The sequence below is a fragment of the Leuresthes tenuis genome, unplaced genomic scaffold (assembly GCF_036924035.1).
Source record: "Leuresthes tenuis unplaced genomic scaffold, fLeuTen1.0.hap1 SCAF_1, whole genome shotgun sequence".
Classification (NCBI taxonomy): Eukaryota; Metazoa; Chordata; class Actinopteri; order Atheriniformes; family Atherinopsidae; genus Leuresthes; species Leuresthes tenuis.
Genome location: NW_027325355.1, coordinates 43,294,272 through 43,313,411, shown reverse-complemented (window position 1 = coordinate 43,313,411; position 19,140 = coordinate 43,294,272). Strand labels below are relative to the sequence as shown.

The window sequence follows — 19,140 nt, the reverse complement described above, 5'->3', positions numbered from 1 at the left end:
CAGCCCACCGACCGCACCAGGCCCCAGCCGCCCAGACATGGGCCGGTTACCGGACCCGGCCCCAGGAGCCCGAGCGCCCCAAAACCCCCCGGCAGAGGCCCCACCCAATACCCGGGAGGGCCAAGCGCCCCAGACAGCCACGCAGTGGGTCAGCGCCTGCCCCAGTGCCCCTGGCCAAGAGCCCTGGCAGTCAAGACGTGCCCACAGGTGGGTGAAGTCGCGAGGAGTGGGGAGAGGCAACGCCGCCCCCCCATTGGGAGAAGCACAGGCAGGCCAGGCGACAGCAAGTCCCAGACCCAGGCCCAATCATCACCACACACACTTTCACGTCCCATACATCCACACATCCACACGTCATCCCTCCCTTGACTCTGCTGGGGTCTAGCACAGTGGGCACACCATGGGGCCAGCAGCCCCCCAGCCACCACAGACCCTGAACCAGCAGAATAATTAATTCCTCCTGGCCACTCCTTCCCGAGCAGCAACCAGGAAGCAGGGGTGTGAGAAGACCCCTCCCCTCACACTTCTGGCTCTTCAATATTTTCTAATAGTGAGCGATTAAAATTGAGGGGCAGCCAACCTTGTAGAACTGGGAGCGCAGCCCTCTGGGCAGCCTACATACCCAAAGAGCCCCGTCCACCAGATGCCACTCAGTGCAACCACCCCCCAAGACCTAATGTGTGTGTGTGTGTGTGTTTGATAAGTAGTGATGTCTAAGGTGTAATTAAAACAGGGGCGGGGAACTGCAGAGTGCAGCCAAAGGGACCACCTACGTGGCCCCATCCACTACACCCCACAGAACACACACGCCCCCCAAAACCCTTCATGTGTGAGTGTGTGCTGTGTACAGGAGCCAAAAGGGAGAGGGTATGAAGGCAGCCAGGGACTGGCTGCAATAGGCACCCCCGCTACCTGGGACCCAGCACAGGGCAGGAGGGCCTGATGTCCACCAGGCTCGGGGCTTGCAGCGACCATATTCCGGGAGCTACTGTACCCCCAGAAGGTACCCACCCCGCCCAACCCCATCCCACCCCGGAGGACCTCTACAAAAAAACAAACAAACCACCCGGTCACACCAGACGCAGCAGCCCGGGCCTGAGACCCACCATCACCCAGGCACCCCCCTCAACAGGGGAAAAGCACCCCCCCCACCGCACGCCCCAACACCCTAAAGAAAACAACCACCTGCGGACACCCTGGAGGTCCCAGAGCAACAAGCCTGGCACCAGGACCTGCACCAACCCACCCATACTGTGGCATGTCCAGGGCAACCCAGCCCCCCCGGGCGCAAGGCAGCGCCCAGCCACCAGGGCCCAGGCCCAGCACCACCACCCACGCCAGAGCGGCCCAGCCACCCGGTACAGAGCCAGCAGCCACCACCCCAAGGCCCCTAAGGGACCCCGCCCCACACAGCAAGACAGCCCCACCCGCAAGCCCCCAAAACTGCCCTCCAAGCCCGACACACAGTCCCCCCCAGCAATGACCAACCCGGTCCCCACGACCCGAGAGACCACCAGACGCCCAAAGCCACACAGCCCCCCCCCAGCACACACCCAACCGCCCAGAGCGACGGGACAGCAACCCACCACCACCACTATGTGATAAAGCTAATCAGCGGGGACCAGAGAGAATGAAATTCAGCCAATTGATGTTTTGAGGAGGCAGACATTGTTTCCATGCTAATATAATCTAAAATAACATTTCTAAACTGCTTAATACACAGACTGTTTTTCGCTTTCCAGTTCATGAGAATAGTTTTCTTTGCGATACATAACACTGCGAGGACCATGCAAACAAGCAGAGAAAAAACAAACACACAAACAAACAAAAACAAGCACAAGTAGTGGCAATCGCATACAACACAACTGTGCATATAGATGACCTGAGGCGACATGGTAATACATTAACTGCTACTGGACTAATGAATGTGTATTGTGTGTGTGTGTGTGTGTGAGAACATGCAACACCCATGGCACAGGACCTACATGATAACCGTGCTTAGTTATGAGTGTATAAGTGTACACGGCCACAATCCACAGCCCCCCCAAGCAATCAGAAACAGGCAGAGAGGCCCATAAGACCCAGGCCACCAGCAGCCCCCACGGAGCACAGAACCCAGGATGCCCACCGCAGGGACAACCACGCATCCACCCAGAAGACAGCAGTGGAAGCCCCCGGACTGAGCCCCCATAAGCATAGGGCAGAGGCGCCCGGGAGCCAAGGGCAACAGCCCACCGACCGCACCAGGCCCCAGCCGCCCAGACATGGGCCGTGCACCGGACCCGGCCCCAGGAGCCCGAGCGCCCCAAAACCCCCCGGCAGAGGCCCCACCCAATACCCGGGAGGGCCAAGCGCCCCAGACAGCCACGCAGTGGGTCAGCGCCTGCCCCAGTGCCCCTGGCCAAGAGCCCTGGCAGTCAAGACGTGCCCACAGGTGGGTGAAGTCGCGAGGAGTGGGGAGAGGCAACGCCGCCCCCCCATTGGGAGAAGCACAGGCAGGCCAGGCGACAGCAAGTCCCAGACCCAGGCCCAATCATCACCACACACACTTTCACGTCCCATACATCCACACATCCACACGTCATCCCTCCCTTGACTCTGCTGGGGTCTAGCACAGTGGGCACACCATGGGGCCAGCAGCCCCCCAGCCACCACAGACCCTGAACCAGCAGAATAATTAATTCCTCCTGGCCACTCCTTCCCGAGCAGCAACCAGGAAGCAGGGGTGTGAGAAGACCCCTCCCCTCACACTTCTGGCTCTTCAATATTTTCTAATAGTGAGCGATTAAAATTGAGGGGCAGCCAACCTTGTACAACTGGGAGCGCAGCCCTCTGGGCAGCCTACATACCCAAAGAGCCCCGTCCACCAGATGCCACTCAGTGCAACCACCCCCCAAGACCTAATGTGTGTGTGTGTGTGTGTTTGATAAGTAGTGATGTCTAAGGTGTAATTAAAACAGGGGCGGGGAACTGCAGAGTGCAGCCAAGGGGACCACCTACGTGGCCCCATCCACTACACCCCACAGAACACACACGCCCCCCAAAACCCTTCATGTGTGAGTGTGTGCTGTGTACAGGAGCCAAAAGGGAGAGGGGTATGGGGATATACACCGGGAGAGCTAGTCTCCCCCAGAGAGGGCAGCCAGGGACTGGCTGCAATAGGCACCCCCGCTACCTGGGACCCAGCACAGGGCAGGAGGGCCTGATGTCCACCAGGCTCGGGGCTTGCAGCGACCATATTCCGGGAGCTACTGTACCCCCAGAAGGTACCCACCCCGCCCAACCCCACTCAACCCAACCCCATCCCACCCCGGAGGACCTCTACAAAAAAACAAACAAACCACCCGGTCACACCAGACGCAGCAGCCCGGGCCTGAGACCCACCATCACCCAGGCCCCCCCCTCAACAGGGGAAAAGCACCCCCCCCACCGCACGCCCCAACACCCTAAAGAAAACAACCACCTGCGGACACCCTGGAGGTCCCAGAGCAACAAGCCTGGCACCAGGACCTGCACCAACCCACCCATACTGTGGCATGTCCAGGGCAACCCAGCCCCCCCGGGCGCAAGGCAGCGCCCAGCCACCAGGGCCCAGGCCCAGCACCACCACCCACGCCAGAGCGGCCCAGCCACCCGGTACAGAGCCAGCAGCCACCACCCCAAGGCCCCTAAGGGACCCCGCCCCACACAGCAAGACAGCCCCACCCGCAAGCCCCCAAAACTGCCCTCCAAGCCCGACACACAGTCCCCCCCAGCAATGACCAACCCGGTCCCCACGACCCGAGAGACCACCAGACGCCCAAAGCCACACAGCCCCCCCCCCCCAGCACACACCCAACCGCCCAGAGCGATGGGACAGCAACCCACCACCACCACTATGTGATAAAGCTAATCAGCGGGGACCAGAGAGAATGAAATTCAGCCAATTGATGTTTTGAGGAGGCAGACATTGTTTCCATGCTAATATAACTCTCCCAGTGTATATCCCCATACCCCTCTCCCTTTTGGCTCCTGTACACAGCACGCTGTGTGCCCGCTGCGCTACACCCCAGCGGAGTCAAGGGAGGGAGGACGTGTGGATGTGTGGATGTATGGGACGTCAAAGTGTGTGTGGTGATGATTGGGCCTGGGTCTGGGACTTGCCGTCGCCTAGTCTGCCTGTGCTTCTCCCAATAGGGGGGCGGCGTTGCCTCTCCCCACTGCTCGCAACTTCACCCACCTGTGGGCACGTCGTGACTCCCAGTAACTTGGCCAGGGAAGCTGGGGCAGGCGCTTGACCCACTGCGTGGCTGTCTGTGGTGCTTGGCCCTCCCGGGTATTGGGTGGGGCCTCTGCCGGGGGGTTTTGGGGCGTTTTGGGTTCCTGGGGCCCGGGTCCGTGGCCTGGTGGGGTCGGTGGGCTGTTGTCCCTGGCTCCCGGGGGGCCTCTGCCCTATGCTTATGGGGGCTCTGTCCGGGGGCTTCCACTGCTGTCTACTGGGTGGATGCGTGGTTGTCCCTGCGGTGGGCATCCTGGGTTCTGTGCTCCGTGGGGGCTGCTGGTGGCCTGGGTCTTGTGGGCCTCTCTGCCTGCTTCTGATTGCTTGGGGGGGGCTGTGGATTGTGGCACTCATAACTAAGCACGGTTATCATGTAGGTCCTGTGCCATGGGTGTTGCATGTTCCCCCCACACACACACACACAACACACATTCATTAGTCCAGTAGCAGTTGATGTATTACCATGTCGCCTCAGGTCATCTATATCCACAGTTGTGTTGTATGCGATTGCCACTACTTGTGCTTGTTGTTGTTTGTTTGTGTGTTTGTTTGTTCTCTGCTTGTCTGCTTTCAGGTGCTCCTGGTGGCGCAAAGGCTGGATTCGCAACAGAGACCATGGATTATTGTCTGTTTTATTTTTTTACAGGTGTAGCAGCTGGTTGTCTGGTTTTTGTTTCTTTTTTTGTTCTGTTTCCTCTTCTTTCCTTTTCCCCCGGTCCGGTTCAGTTCCATTACATGTTATATATAACAAGAAATAAATAAATGGGCATCAAGGGGAGCTTTACATTTATAAAACTTCCCTTGGCAAAGCAAATCAGTTTGGCATAAAAGGTATTCACAATTCTGCTGCCATAATGCTGAACAGAACAAGGGAAAAAAGTGAAGGAATTCATTTTACAGCTAAATCCTCATAAAGAGCGTATTGCTCAACCATAAGTGTGGTTCTTTCTCATACAAGGTTATACAAAGAAGTTTATGTTTGAAACCAGCTTAAACATGGACAAATATGAAGGACAAAGCAGTTTTAACTTGGTTTGAGTGAAGCAATTCATTTTATGGCAATATCTGAAATCTTGACTATCTCCTTAAAAGAAAGCGAATTTCGGATTCCAGAAGAACAAGTGTGGTTCTTTTTCATATAAGGTAATATAAAGAAGTTTATACTCGAAACCAGCTTAGACATGGATAAATAAGAAGGACAAAGCAGTTTTAACTTGGTTGAAGTGAAGGATTTCATTTTACAGCAAAATCCTGAAACGTGCATTACTCCTCATAAGGAGTGTATTGCTCAAACATGTGTTGTTTTTTTCTCATACAAGATTATAAAAAGAAATTTATGTTTGAAACCATCTTAAACATGGACAAATATGAAGGACAAAGCAGTTTTAACTTGGTTTGAGTGAAGCAATTCATTTTATGGCAATATCTGAAATCTTGACTATCTACTTAAAAGAAAGCGAATTTCGGATTCCAGAAGAACAAGTGTGGTTCTTTCTCATATAAGGTAATATAAAGAAGTTTATACTCGAAACCAGCTTAGACATGGATAAATAAGAAGGACAAAGCAGTTTTAACTTGGTTGAAGTGAAGGATTTCATTTTACAGCAAAATCCTGAAACGTGCATTACTCCTCATAAGGAGTGTATTGCTCAAACATGTGTTGTTTTTTTCTCATACAAGATTATAAAAAGAAATTTATGTTTGAAACCATCTTAAACATGGACAAATATGAAGGACAAAGCAGTTTTAACTTGGTTTGAGTGAAGCAATTCATTTTATGGCAATATCTGAAATCTTGACTATCTACTTAAAAGAAAGCGAATTTCGGATTCCAGAAGAACAAGTGTGGTTCTTTCTCATATAAGGTAATATAAAGAAGTTTATACTCGAAACCAGCTTAGACATGGATAAATAAGAAGGACAAAGCAGTTTTAACTTGGTTGAAGTGAAGGATTTCATTTTACAGCAAAATCCTGAAACGTGCATTACTCCTCATAAGGAGTGTATTGCTCAAACATGTGTTTTTTTCTCATACAAGATTATAAAAAGAAATTTATGTTTGAAACCAGCTTAAACATGGACAAATATGAAGGACAAAGCAGTTTTAACTTGGTTTGAGTGAAGCGATTCATTTTATGGCAATATCTGAAATCTTGACTATCTCCTTAAAAGAAAGCGAATTTCGGATTCCAGAAGAACAAGTGTGGTTCTTTCTCATATAAGGTAATATAAAGAAGTTTATACTCGAAACCAGCTTAGACATGGATAAATAAGAAGGACAAAGCAGTTTTAACTTGGTTGAAGTGAAGGATTTCATTTTACAGCAAAATCCTGAAACGTGCATTACTCCTCATAAGGAGTGTATTGCTCAAACATGTGTTTTTTTCTCATACAAGATTATAAAAAGAAATTTATGTTTGAAACCAGCTTAAACATGGACAAATATGAAGGACAAAGCAGTTTTAACTTGGTTTGAGTGAAGCGATTCATTTTATGGCAATATCTGAAATCTTGACTATCTCCTTAAAAGAAAGCGAATTTCGGATTCCAGAAGAACAAGTGTGGTTCTTTCTCATATAAGGTAATATAAAGAAGTTTATACTCGAAACCAGCTTAGACATGGATAAATAAGAAGGACAAAGCAGTTTTAACTTGGTTGAAGTGAAGGATTTCATTTTACAGCAAAATCCTGAAACGTGCATTACTCCTCATAAGGAGTGTATTGCTCAAACATGTGTTTTTTTCTCATACAAGATTATAAAAAGAAATTTATGTTTGAAACCAGCTTAAACATGGACAAATATGAAGGACAAAGCAGTTTTAACTTGGTTTGAGTGAAGCGATTCATTTTATGGCAATATCTGAAATCTTGACTATCTCCTTAAAAGAAAGCGAATTTCGGATTCCAGAAGAACAAGTGTGGTTCTTTTTCATATAAGGTAATATAAAGAAGTTTATACTCGAAACCAGCTTAGACATGGATAAATAAGAAGGACAAAGCAGTTTTAACTTGGTTGAAGTGAAGGATTTCATTTTACAGCAAAATCCTGAAACGTGCATTACTCCTCATAAGGAGTGTATTGCTCAAACATGTGTTTTTTTCTCATACAAGATTATAAAAAGAAATTTATGTTTGAAACCATCTTAAACATTGACAAATATGAAGGACAAAGCAGTTTTAACTTGGTTTGAGTGAAGCAATTCATTTTATGGCAATATCTGAAATCTTCACTATCTCCTTGAAAGAAAGCGAATTTCGGATTCTAGAAGAACAAGTGTGGTTCTTTCTCATATAAGGTAATATAAAGAAGTTTATACTCGAAACCAGCTTAGACATGGATAAATAAGAAGGACAAAGCAGTTTTAACTTGGTTGAAGTAAAGGATTTCATTTTACAGCAAAATCCTGAAACGTGCATTACTCCTCATAAGGAGTGTATTGCTCAAACATGTTTTTTTCTCATACAAGATTATAAAAAGAAATTTATGTTTGAAACCATCTTAAACATTGACAAATATGAAGGACAAAGCAGTTTTAACTTGGTTTGAGTGAAGCAATTCATTTTATGGCAATATCTGAAATCTTCACTATCTCCTTGAAAGAAAGCGAATTTCGGATTCTAGAAGAACAAGTGTGGTTCTTTCTCATATAAGGTAATATAAAGAAGTTTATACTCGAAACCAGCTTAGACATGGATAAATAAGAAGGACAAAGCAGTTTTAACTTGGTTGAAGTGAAGGATTTCATTTTACAGCAAAATCCTGAAACGTGCATTACTCCTCATAAGGAGTGTATTGCTCATACAAGAGTGTATTTTCTCATACAAGATTATAAAAAGAAATTTATGTTTGAAACCATCTTAAACATTGACAAATATGAAGGACAAAGCAGTTTTAACTTGGTTTGAGTGAAGCAATTCATTTTATGGCAATATCTGAAATCTTCACTATCTCCTTGAAAGAAAGCGAATTTCGGATTCTAGAAGAACAAGTGTGGTTCTTTCTCATATAAGGTAATATAAAGAAGTTTATCATTGAAACCAGCGTAGACGTGGATAAATATGAAGGACAAAGCAGTTTTAACTTGGTTTAAGTGAAGGAATTCATAGTTAGCAGTTCCTTGATGAGGGATATTTCAGACACCAAAATCCATTTTCTAAAGAGAAATAAAGAGAAAACAACAATCACTTCTGTTAAAGACTGAAAAAGAAATGTCACCCATGAAATCAACAATGCTTTTAGGGACTTCTATAAAACCTTATATTCATCACAAAATGATCCATCAGACAGTAACATAGATCAGTTTCTTAGTAATATCAACCTTCCAAAATTACAAACCGAACAGGCAATGGCTCTGGATTCACCTCTCTCAATAGGAGAACTCCATGAAGCCCTTCAACATATGCCTAGTAACAAAGCCCCGGGTGGCCACCAGATGGTTTTCCAGCAGAGTTCTACAAAGAATTGTGGACTGTTTTGGCACTGCATTTCACAAAATGGTATTACAAGTTAAGCAGAATGGCAGATTATCCCCACACATGAACTCTGCTAACATTATCCTGCTACAGAAACCAGGAAAAGACCCCATACTTCCATCCAGCTACCGCCCAATATCTCTAATAAATGCAGACCTCAAAATAATTTGTAAAGTCCTCGCCAAAAGAATAGAAAAAATAACTCCACTTATAATACATCCTGACCAGACAGGTTTCATAAAGGGTAGACGATCATCCACTAACACTCGCAGGCTAATTAATCTCATAGACTATTCTACCATCGACAACCTGGAAACCACAATAGTCTCTCTAGATGCAGAAAAAGCATTTGATCGAGTGAACTGGAAATTTTTATTCGCAGCATTAAAAAAATTCGGGTTTGGGTCACACTTCATCAACTGGATAAGGATATTATATAGCTCCCCAAATGCAAGTGTCAGGACAAATGATCAAACTTCTCCAAGCTTCAGTCTGCAGAGAGGTACAAGACAGGGTTGCCCACTTTCTCCATCACTTTTTGCTATTTTCATCGAACCTTTTGCAGCTGCTATCAGACAAGATAGAAATATTAAAGGCATCCAACCCCAAAATATTGAGCATAAAATAAGTCTTTATGCTGATGATGTATTACTTTTCCTCCACAACTCACAGACATCTCTCACTCACACGATCACACTCATAAATAAATTCTCAGCACTTTCTGACTACTCTATCAATTGGTCTAAGACCACAGTTCTGCCCATTAACTGTAGGGTCCAGAATATACCTGCGATCACTTTACAGTCAGGAAATATTAGATATTTAGGCATAAACATTTCCTCCAGGCTCTCAGAGCTAACAAAGCTAAATTATGTGCAATTATTAAAGACAGTAGAGGACGATCTCTCTCGTTGGAAGTCCTTACCTATATCACTTATGGGGAGAGTTACAACCATTAAAATGATGATACTACCAAAAGTTAACTATTTGTTCTCAATGATCCCCATAAAACCATCTGCTACTTGGTTTAAGTCACTAGATTAATGCATCTCCAAATTTCTGTGGAAAAACAAACCACCACGTATTAGTTTAAAAACGCTACAGAAAACCAAGGAAAGTGGTTGATTAGATTTACCTCATTTTCAGCGCTATTCCTTAGCCAATAGGTTACAGTATATATCAAAATGGTTTAAACCTAGCCCAATAGATGAACCACACAGCTTCTGGCCACAAATATGTTTGAACACCTTTAGAATGACTCGAAATCCTAATTTACAGCTCATACAATACAAAATTCTTCATAGAACACACTATACAGGACAAAGGATGTTCAGGATGGGTCTAACACACTCTAACATCTGCTCACATTGCACAGATAACACACCTGATGATTATGCACACGCTTTGTGGTTTTGTGCGCCTGTCCAGAAGTTCTGGTTTGAAGTGTGTACGGACCTATCAACATGGCTAAAGTGTAGCATTCCTGCATGCTGGGTGACTTAGACAACATCAACATGGAAATTAACTCAGCACACATGGTCCTCACAGTGTTATGTATCGCAAAGAAAACTATTGTCATGAACTGGAAAGTGAAGAATAATCTGTGTATTAACCTGTTTAGAAATGTTCTTTTAGATTATATTAGCATGGAAACAATGTCTGCCTCCTTAAAACATCAACTGGCTGAATTTCATTCTCTCTGGTCCCCGCTGATTAACTGTGTGGCTTCGGGCGTCTGGTGGTCTCTCGGGTCGTGGGGACCGGGTTGGTCATTGCTGGGGGGGACTGTGTGTCGGGCTTGGAGGGCAGTTTTGGGGGCTTGCGGGTGGGGCTGTCTTGCTGTGTGGGGCGGGGTCCCTTAGGGGCCTTGGGGTGGTGGCTGCTGGCTCTGTACCGGGTGGCCGGGCCGCTCTGGCGTGGGTGGTAGTGCTGGGCCTGGGCCCTGGTGGCTGGGCGCTGCCTTGCGCCCGGGGGGGCTGGGTTGCCCTGGACATGCCACAGTATGGGTGGGTTAGTGCAGGTCCTGGTGCCAGGCTTGTTGCTCTGGGACCTCCAGGGTGTCCGCAGGTGGTTGTTTTCTTTAGGGTGTTGGGGCCTGGGTGATGGTGGATCTCAGGCCCGGGCTGCTGCGTCTGGTGTGACCGGGTGGTTTGTTTGTTGTTGTTTGTTTGTTTTTTTGTAGAGGTCCTCCGGGGTGGGATGGGGTTGGACGGGGTGGGTACTTTCTGGGGGTACAGTAGCTCCCGGAATATGGTCGCTGAAAGGCCCGAGCCTGGTGGACATCAGGCCCTCTTGATGTCCTGATGTGTTGGGTCCGAGGTAGCGGGGTGCCTATTGCAGCCAGTCCCTGGCTGCCCTCTCTGGGGGAGACTAGCTCTCCCGGTGTATATCCCCATACCCCTCTCCCTTTTGGCTCCTGTACACAGCACACACTCACACATGAAGGGTTTTGGGGGCGTGTGTGTTCTGTGGGGTGTAGTGGATGGGGCCACGTAGGCGGTCCCCTTGGCTGCACTCTGCAGTTCCCCACCCCTGTTTTAATTACACCTTAGACATCACTACTTATCAAACACACACACACACACACATTAGGTCTTGGGGGGTGGTTGCACTGAGTGGCATCTGGTGGACGGGGCTCTTTGGGTATGTAGGCTGCCCAGAGGGCCGCGCTCCCAGTTCTACAAGGTTGGCTGCCCCTCAATTTTAATCGCTCACTATTAGAAAATATTGAAGAGCCAGAAGGGTGAGGGGAGGGGTCTTCTCACACCCCTGCTTCCTGGTTGCTGCTCGGGAAGGAGTGGCCAGGAGGAATTAATTATTCTGCTGGTTCAGGGTCTGTGGTGGCTGGGGGGCTGCTGGCCCCATGGTGTGCCCACTGTGCTAGACCCCAGCGGAGTCAAGGGAGGGATGACGTGTGGATGTATGGGACGTGAAAGTGTGTGTGGTGATGATTGGGCCTGGGTCTGGGACTTGCTGTCGCCTGGCCTGCCTGTGCTTCTCCCAATGGGGGGGCGGCGTTGCCTCTCCCCACTCCTCGCGACTTCACCCACCTGTGGGCACGTCTTGACTGCCAGGGCTCTTGGCCAGGGGCACTGGGACAGGCGCTGACCCACTGCGTGGCTGTCTGGGGCGCTTGGCCCTCCCGGGTATTGGGTGGGGCCTCTGCCGGGGGGTTTTGGGGCGCTCGGGCTCCTGGGGCCGGGTCCGGTGCACGGCCCATGTCTGGGCGGCTGGGGCCTGGTGGGGTCGGTGGGCTGTTGCCCCTGGCTCCCGGGCGCCTCTGCCCTATGCTTATGGGGGCTCTGTCCGGGGGCTTCCACTGCTGTCTTCTGGGTGGATGCATGGTTGTCCCTGCGGTGGGCATCCTGGGTTCTGTGCTCCGTGGGGGCTGCTGGTGGCCTGGGTCTTGTGGGCCTCTCTGCCTGTTTCTGATTGCTTGGGGGGGCTGTGGATTGTGGCCGTGTACACTTATACACTCATAAGTAAGAACGGTTATCATGTAGGTCCTGTGCCATGGGTGTTGCATGTTCTCACACACACACACACAATACACATTCATTAGTCCAGTAGCAGTTGATGTATTACCATGTCGCCTCAGGTCATCTATATGCACAGTTGTGATGTATGCGATTGCCACTACTTGTGCTTGTTTTTGTTTGTTTGTGTGTTTGTTTTTTCTCTGCTTGTTTGCATGGTCCTCGCAGTGTTATGTATCGCAAAGAAAACTATTCTCATGAACTGGAAAGCGAAAAACAGTCTGTGTATTAAGCAGTTTAGAAATGTTATTTTAGATCATATTAGCATGGAAACAATGTCTGCCTCCTCAAAACATCAATTGGCTGAATTTCATTCTCTCTGGTCCCCGCTGATTAGCTTTATCACATAGTGGTGGTGGTGGGTTGCTGTCCCGTCGCTCTGGGCGGTTGGGTGTGTGCTGGGGGGGGGGGCTGTGTGGCTTTGGGCATCTGGTGGTCTCTCGGGTCGTGGGGACCGGGTTGGTCATTGCTGGGGGGGACTGTGTGTCGGGCTTGGAGGGCAGTTTTGGGGGCTTGCGGGTGGGGCTGTCTTGCTGTGTGGGGCGGGGTCCCTTAGGGGCCTTGGGGTGGTGGCTGCTGGCTCTGTACCGGGTGGCTGGGCCGCTCTGGCGTGGGTGGTGGTGCTGGGCCTGGGCCCTGGTGGCTGGGTTGCCCTGGACATGCCACAGTATGGGTGGGTTGGTGCAGGTCCTGGTGCCAGTGTTGGGTCCGAGGTAGCGGGTGCCTATTGCAGCCAGTCCCTGGCTGCCCTCTCTGGGGGAGACTAGCTCTCCCAGTGTATATCCCCATACCCCTCTCCCTTTTGGCTCCTGTACACAGCACACACTCACACATGAAGAGTTTTGGGGGCGTGTGTGTTCTGTGGGGTTTATTGGATGGGGCCACGTAGGTGGTCCCCTTGGCTGCACTCTGCAGTTCCCCGCCCCTGTTTTAATTACACCTTAGACATCACTACTTATCAAACACACACACACACACACATTAGGTCTTGGGGGGTGGTTGCACTGAGTGGCATCTGGTGGACGGGGCTCTTTGGGTATGTAGGCTGCCCAGAGGGCCGCGCTCCCAGTTCTACAAGGTTGGCTGCCCCTCAATTTTAATCGCTCACTATTAGAAAATATTGAAGAGCCAGAAGGGTGAGGGGAGGGGTCTTCTCACACCCCTGCTTCCTGGTTGCTGCTCGGGAAGGAGTGGCCAGGAGGAATTAATTATTCTGCTGGTTCAGGGTCTGTGGTGGCTGGGGGGCTGCTGGCCCCATGGTGTGCCCACTGTGCTAGACCCCAGCGGAGTCAAGGGAGGGATGACGTGTGGATGTGTGGATGTATGGGACGTGAAAGTGTGTGTGGTGATGATTGGGCCTGGGTCTGGGACTTGCTGTCGCCTGGCCTGCCTGTGCTTCTCCCAATGGGGGGGCAGCGTTGCCTCTCCCCACTCCTCGCGACTTCACCCACCTGTGGGCACGTCTTGACTGCCAGGGCTCTTGGCCAGGGGCACTGGGGCAGGCGCTGACCCACTGCGTGGCTGTCTGGGGCGCTTGGCCCTCCCGGGTATTGGGTGGGGCCTCTGCCGGGGGGTTTTGGGGCGCTCGGGCTCCTGGGGCCGGGTCCGGTGCACGGCCCATGTCTGGGCGGCTGGGGCCTGGTGGGGTCGGTGGGCTGTTGCCCCTGGCTCCCGGGCGCCTCTGCCCTATGCTTATGGGGGCTCTGTCCGGGGGCTTCCACTGCTGTCTTCTGGGTGGATGCGTGGTTGTCCCTGTGGTGGGCATCCTGGGTTCTGTGCTCCGTGGGGGCTGCTGGTGGCCTGGGTCTTGTGGGCCTCTCTGCCTGTTTCTGATTGCTTGGGGGGGCTGTGGATTGTGGCCGTGTACACTTATACACTCATAAGTAAGAACGGTTATCATGTAGGTCCTGTGCCATGGGTGTTGCATGTTCTCACACACACACACACAATACACATTCATTAGTCCAGTAGCAGTTGATGTATTACCATGTCGCCTCAGGTCATCTATATGCACAGTTGTGTTGTATGCGATTGCCACTACTTGTGCTTGTTTTTGTTTGTTTGTGTGTTTGTTTTTTCTCTGCTTGTTTGCATGGTCCTCGCAGTGTTATGTATCGCAAAGAAAACTATTCTCATGAACTGGAAAGCGAAAAACAGTCTGTGTATTAAGCAGTTTAGAAATGTTATTTTAGATTATATTAGCATGGAAACAATGTCTGCCTCCTCAAAACATCAATTGGCTGAATTTCATTCTCTCTGGTCCCCGTTGATTAGCTTTATCACATAGTGGTGGTGGTGGGTTGCTGTCCCGTCGCTCTGGGCGGTTGGGTGTGTGCTGGGGGGGGGGGGCTGTGTGGCTTTGGGTGTCTGGTGGTCTCTCGGGTCGTGGGGACCGGGTTGGTCATTGCTGGGGGGGACTGTGTGTCGGGCTTGGAGGGCAGTTTTGGGGGCTTGCGGGTGGGGCTGTCTTGCTGTGTGGGGCGGGGTCCCTTAGGGGCCTTGGGGTGGTGGCTGCTGGCTCTGTACCGGGTGGCTGGGCCGCTCTGGCGTGGGTGGTGGTGCTGGGCCTGGGCCCTGGTGGCTGGGCGCTGCCTTGCGCCCGGGGGGGCTGGGTTGCCCTGGACATGCCACAGTATGGGTGGGTTGGTGCAGGTCCTGGTGCCAGGCTTGTTGCTCTGGGACCTCCAGGGTATCCGCAGGTGGTTGTTTTCTTTAGGGTGTTGGGGCGTGCGGTGGGGGGGGGTGCTTTTCCCCTGTTGAGGGGGGGGCCTGGGTGATGGTGGGTCTCAGGCCCGGGCTGCTGCGTCTGGTGTGACCGGGTGGTTTGTTTGTTGTTGTTTGTTTGTTTTTTTGTAGAGGTCCTCCGGGGTGGGATGGTGTTGGGTTGAGTGGGGTTGGACGGGGTGGGTACTTTCTGGGGGTACAGTAGCTCCCGGAATATGGTCGCTGCAAGCCCCGAGCCTGGTGGACATCAGGCCCTCTTGATGTCCTGATGTGTTGGGTCCGAGGTAGCGGGTGCCTATTGCAGCCAGTCCCTGGCTGCCCTCTCTGGGGGAGACTAGCTGTCCCAGTGTATATCCCCATACCCCTCTCCCTTTTGGCTCCTGTACACAGCACACACTCACACATGAAGGGTTTTGGGGGCGTGTGTGTTCTGTGGGGTGTAGTGGATGGGGCCACGTAGGCGGTCCCCTTGGCTGCACTCTGCAGTTCCCCACCCCTGTTTTAATTACACCTTAGACATCACTACTTATCAAACACACACATACACATTAGGTCTTGCGGGGTGGTTGCACTGAGTTGCATCTGGTGGGCGGGGCTCTTTGGGTATGTAGGCTGCCCAGAGGGCCGTGCTCCCAGTTCTACCAGTTCGGGTTTGGGTCACACTTCATCAACTGGATAAGGATATTATATAGCTCCCCAAATGCAAGTGTCAGGACAAATGATCAAACTTCTCCAAGCTTCAGTCTGCAGAGAGGTACAAGACCGGGTTGCCCACTTTCTCCCTCACAATACTTTATATATTTTTGATAGTAGTTTTGGGGTGCAGATGCTTAGAAATTCTGCTACCCTAATCGGGAGTTGTAAGTCTGGTTGGTGGAGGATATATTTCTTTCTTATTATAGACTTAAGTTGTTGATATTCTAGGAATTTATTGCTGCCTATCTCATGTTGTGATATGAGCTCATCAAATGAAATAAAATTTCCATTTTGGATTATATGTTCCAGATGTTTGATTCCTTTGATCTTCCACAGAGTAAAGTTTAGCATTTTTTTGTTTTGCAGGATGTCAGGATTGTTCCAGATGGGTGTAAGCTTACACGGGACAAGTGAAGACTTTGTTATTTTTAGAAATTCCCACCAGGCTGTCAGAGAGGTGCTGATGTTAATGCTTTTAAAACATTTGTGATTTTTTTACGTTTTGACTAATAAGTGGCAGGTCAGAGATTTCCAGATTATCACACAATGCTTGTTCTATATTCATCCATGGTTCATCTATTGGGCTAGGTTTAAACCATTTTGATATATACTGTAACCTATTGGCTTACAACTCCCGATTAGAGTAGCAGAATTTCTAAGCATCTGCATCCCAAAACTACTATCAAAAATACATAAATTATTGTCTAAGATAGATGACACAATGTCTTTACCATCCTAAAAATGGGAGGCAGATTTATCCATCAGTTCTAGTCATAGCTTCTGGCCACAAATATGTTTGAACACCTTCAGAATGACTCGAAATCCTAATTTACAGCTCATACAATACAAAATTCTTCATAGAACACACTATACAGGACAAAGGATGTTAAGGATGGGTCTAACACGCTCAAACATCTACTCACATTGCACAGATAACACACCTGATGATTATGCACACGCTTTGTGGTTTTGTGCGCCTGTCCAGAAGGTCTGGTTTGAAGTCTGTACGGACCTATCAACATGGCTAAAGTGTAGCATTCCTGCATGCCCCACACTGTGCATACTGGGTGACTTAGACAACATCAACATGGAAATGAACTCAGCACACATGGTCATCACAGTGTTATGTATCGCAAAGAAAACTATTCTCATGAACTGGAAAGCGAAGAACAATCTGTGTATTAACCAGTTTAGAAATGTTCTTTTAGATTACATTAGCATGGAAACAATGTCTGCCTCTTTCAAACATCAATTGGCTGAATTTCATTCTCTCTGGTCCCCGCTGATTAGCTTTATCACATAGTGGTGGTGGTGGGTTGCTGTCCCGTCGCTCTGGGCGGTTGGGTGTGTGCTGGGGGGGGGCTGTGTGGCTTCGGGCGTCTGGTGGTCTCTCGGGTCGTGGGGACTGGGTTGGTGATTGCTGGGGGGGACTGTGTGTCGGGCTTGGAGGGCAGTTTTGGGGGCTTGCAGGTGGGGCTGTCTTGCGGTGTGGGGCGGGGTCCCTTAGGGGCCTTGGGGTGGTGGCTGCTAAGTACTGGAATCATACACTTCCTCTATGTAACCAGATAATTGCCGAGAAAGGCTGACTTGTAGTGGGCACATCTTCCTCCCTGATGTGATTATTCTCTGCAGCTGAAACTGAGACTCTCAGATCACTTCGTGTCTGCCAACAAAGAAGCAGCAGCTGCTGAAGATGACCAACTTCCTCATGTGTCACAGGATGATCAGACGTTGCAACAAAAGACATGCAGGTGGTCGAGAGAAGAGAAGAAGCTTACAGCACCTGGTATTCCCAAGAGATCTCCCATCCAAGTACTAACCAGGCCCAACACTGCTTGGCTTCCGAGATCAGACGAGGTCAGGCATGTTCAGGGTGGTGTGGCCGTAAGCAACAATGTCTCTGACAAATGTGCATTATATAGGTACTGGAATCATACGGTTCCTCTATGCAACCAGATAATTGCCGAGAAAGGCTGATGTGTAGCGGGCATATCATCTTCTCTGATGTGGTCATTCTCTGCAACTGAAACTGAGACTCTCAGATCACCTCGTGTCTATCAACAAAGCAGCAGCTGCTGAAGATGACCAACTTCCTCATGTGTCACAGGGTGATCAGACGTTGCAACAAAAGACATGCAGGTGGTAGAGAGAAGAGAAAAAGCTTACCATACCTGGCATTCCCAAGAGGTCTTCCATCCAAGTACTAACCAGGCCCAAACCTCCTTGGCTTCCGAGATCAGACGAGGTCGAGCATGTTCAGGGTGGTGTGGCCGTAAGCAACAATGTCTCTGACTAATGTGCATTATATAGGTACTGGAATCATACGGTTCCTCTATGCAACCAGATCATTTCCGAGAAAGGCTGATGTGTAGTGGGCACATCTTCTTCCCTGACGTGATTATTCTCTGCAGCTGAAACTGAGACTCTCAGATCACTTTGTGTCTGCCAACAAAGCAGCAGCAGCTGAAGATGACCAACTTCCTCATGTGTCACAGGGTGATCAGACGTTGCAACAAAAGACATGCAGGTGGTAGAGAGAAGAGAAAAAGCTTACAGCACCTGGTATTCCCAGAGAGTCTATCATCCAAGTACTAACCAGGCCCAAACCTGCTTGGCTTCCGAGATCAGACGTGGTCAGGCATATTCAGGGTGGTGTGGCGGTAAGCAACCATAACTGTGACAAATGTGCATTATAAAGATATTGGAATCATACAGTTCCTCTATGTAACCAGATAATTGCCAAGAAAAGCTGATAAGTAGTGGGCACATCTTCTTCCCTGACGTGATTATTCTCTCGAGCTGAAACTGAGACTCTCAGATCACTTTGTGTCTGCCAACAAAGCAGCAGAAGCTGAAGATGACCAACTTCCTCATGTGTCACAGGGTGATCAGACGTTGCAACAAAAGACATGCAGGTGGTAGAGAGAAGAGAAAAAGCTTACAGCACCTCGTATTCCCAAGAGGTCTTCCATCCAAGTCCAAACCAGGCCCAACTGTGCTTGGCTTCCGAGATCAGACGAGGTCGGGCATGTTCAGGGTTGTGTGGCCGTAAGCAACAATGTCTCTGACAAATGTGCATTATATAGGTACTGGAATCATATGGTTCCTCTATGCAACCAGATAATTGCCGAGAAAGGCTGATGTGTAGCGGGCATATCATCTTCTCTGATGTGATCATTCTCTTCAGCTGAAACTGAGACTCTCAGATCACTTCGTGTCTGCCAACAAAGCAGCAGCAGCTGAAGATGACCACCTTCCTCATGTGTCACAGGGTGATCAGACGTTGCAACAAAAGACATGCAGGTGGTAGAGAGAAGAAAAAAAGCTTACAGCACCTGGTATTCCCAAGCGGTCTCCCATCAAAGTACTAACCAGGCCCAACCCTCCTTGGCTTCCGAGATCAGACGAGGTTGGACATATTCAGGGTGGTTTGGCCGTAAGCAACAATCTCT

General features: G+C 49.6%; 5 pseudogenes; all 5 read right to left on the bottom strand.

Moving 5' to 3' along the window:
* Positions 1–17,459: 17,459 nt before the first annotated feature.
* Positions 17,460–17,578, bottom strand: LOC140299361 (5S ribosomal RNA; annotated as a pseudogene).
* Positions 17,579–17,847: 269 nt separating this feature from the next.
* Positions 17,848–17,966, bottom strand: LOC140295124 (5S ribosomal RNA; annotated as a pseudogene).
* A 269-nt stretch (positions 17,967–18,235) lies between these two features.
* LOC140294844 (5S ribosomal RNA) lies at positions 18,236–18,354 on the bottom strand (annotated as a pseudogene).
* A 269-nt stretch (positions 18,355–18,623) lies between these two features.
* LOC140296909 (5S ribosomal RNA) lies at positions 18,624–18,742 on the bottom strand (annotated as a pseudogene).
* Positions 18,743–19,011: 269 nt separating this feature from the next.
* On the bottom strand, positions 19,012–19,130 carry LOC140316756 (5S ribosomal RNA; annotated as a pseudogene).
* Positions 19,131–19,140: the final 10 nt, after the last annotated feature.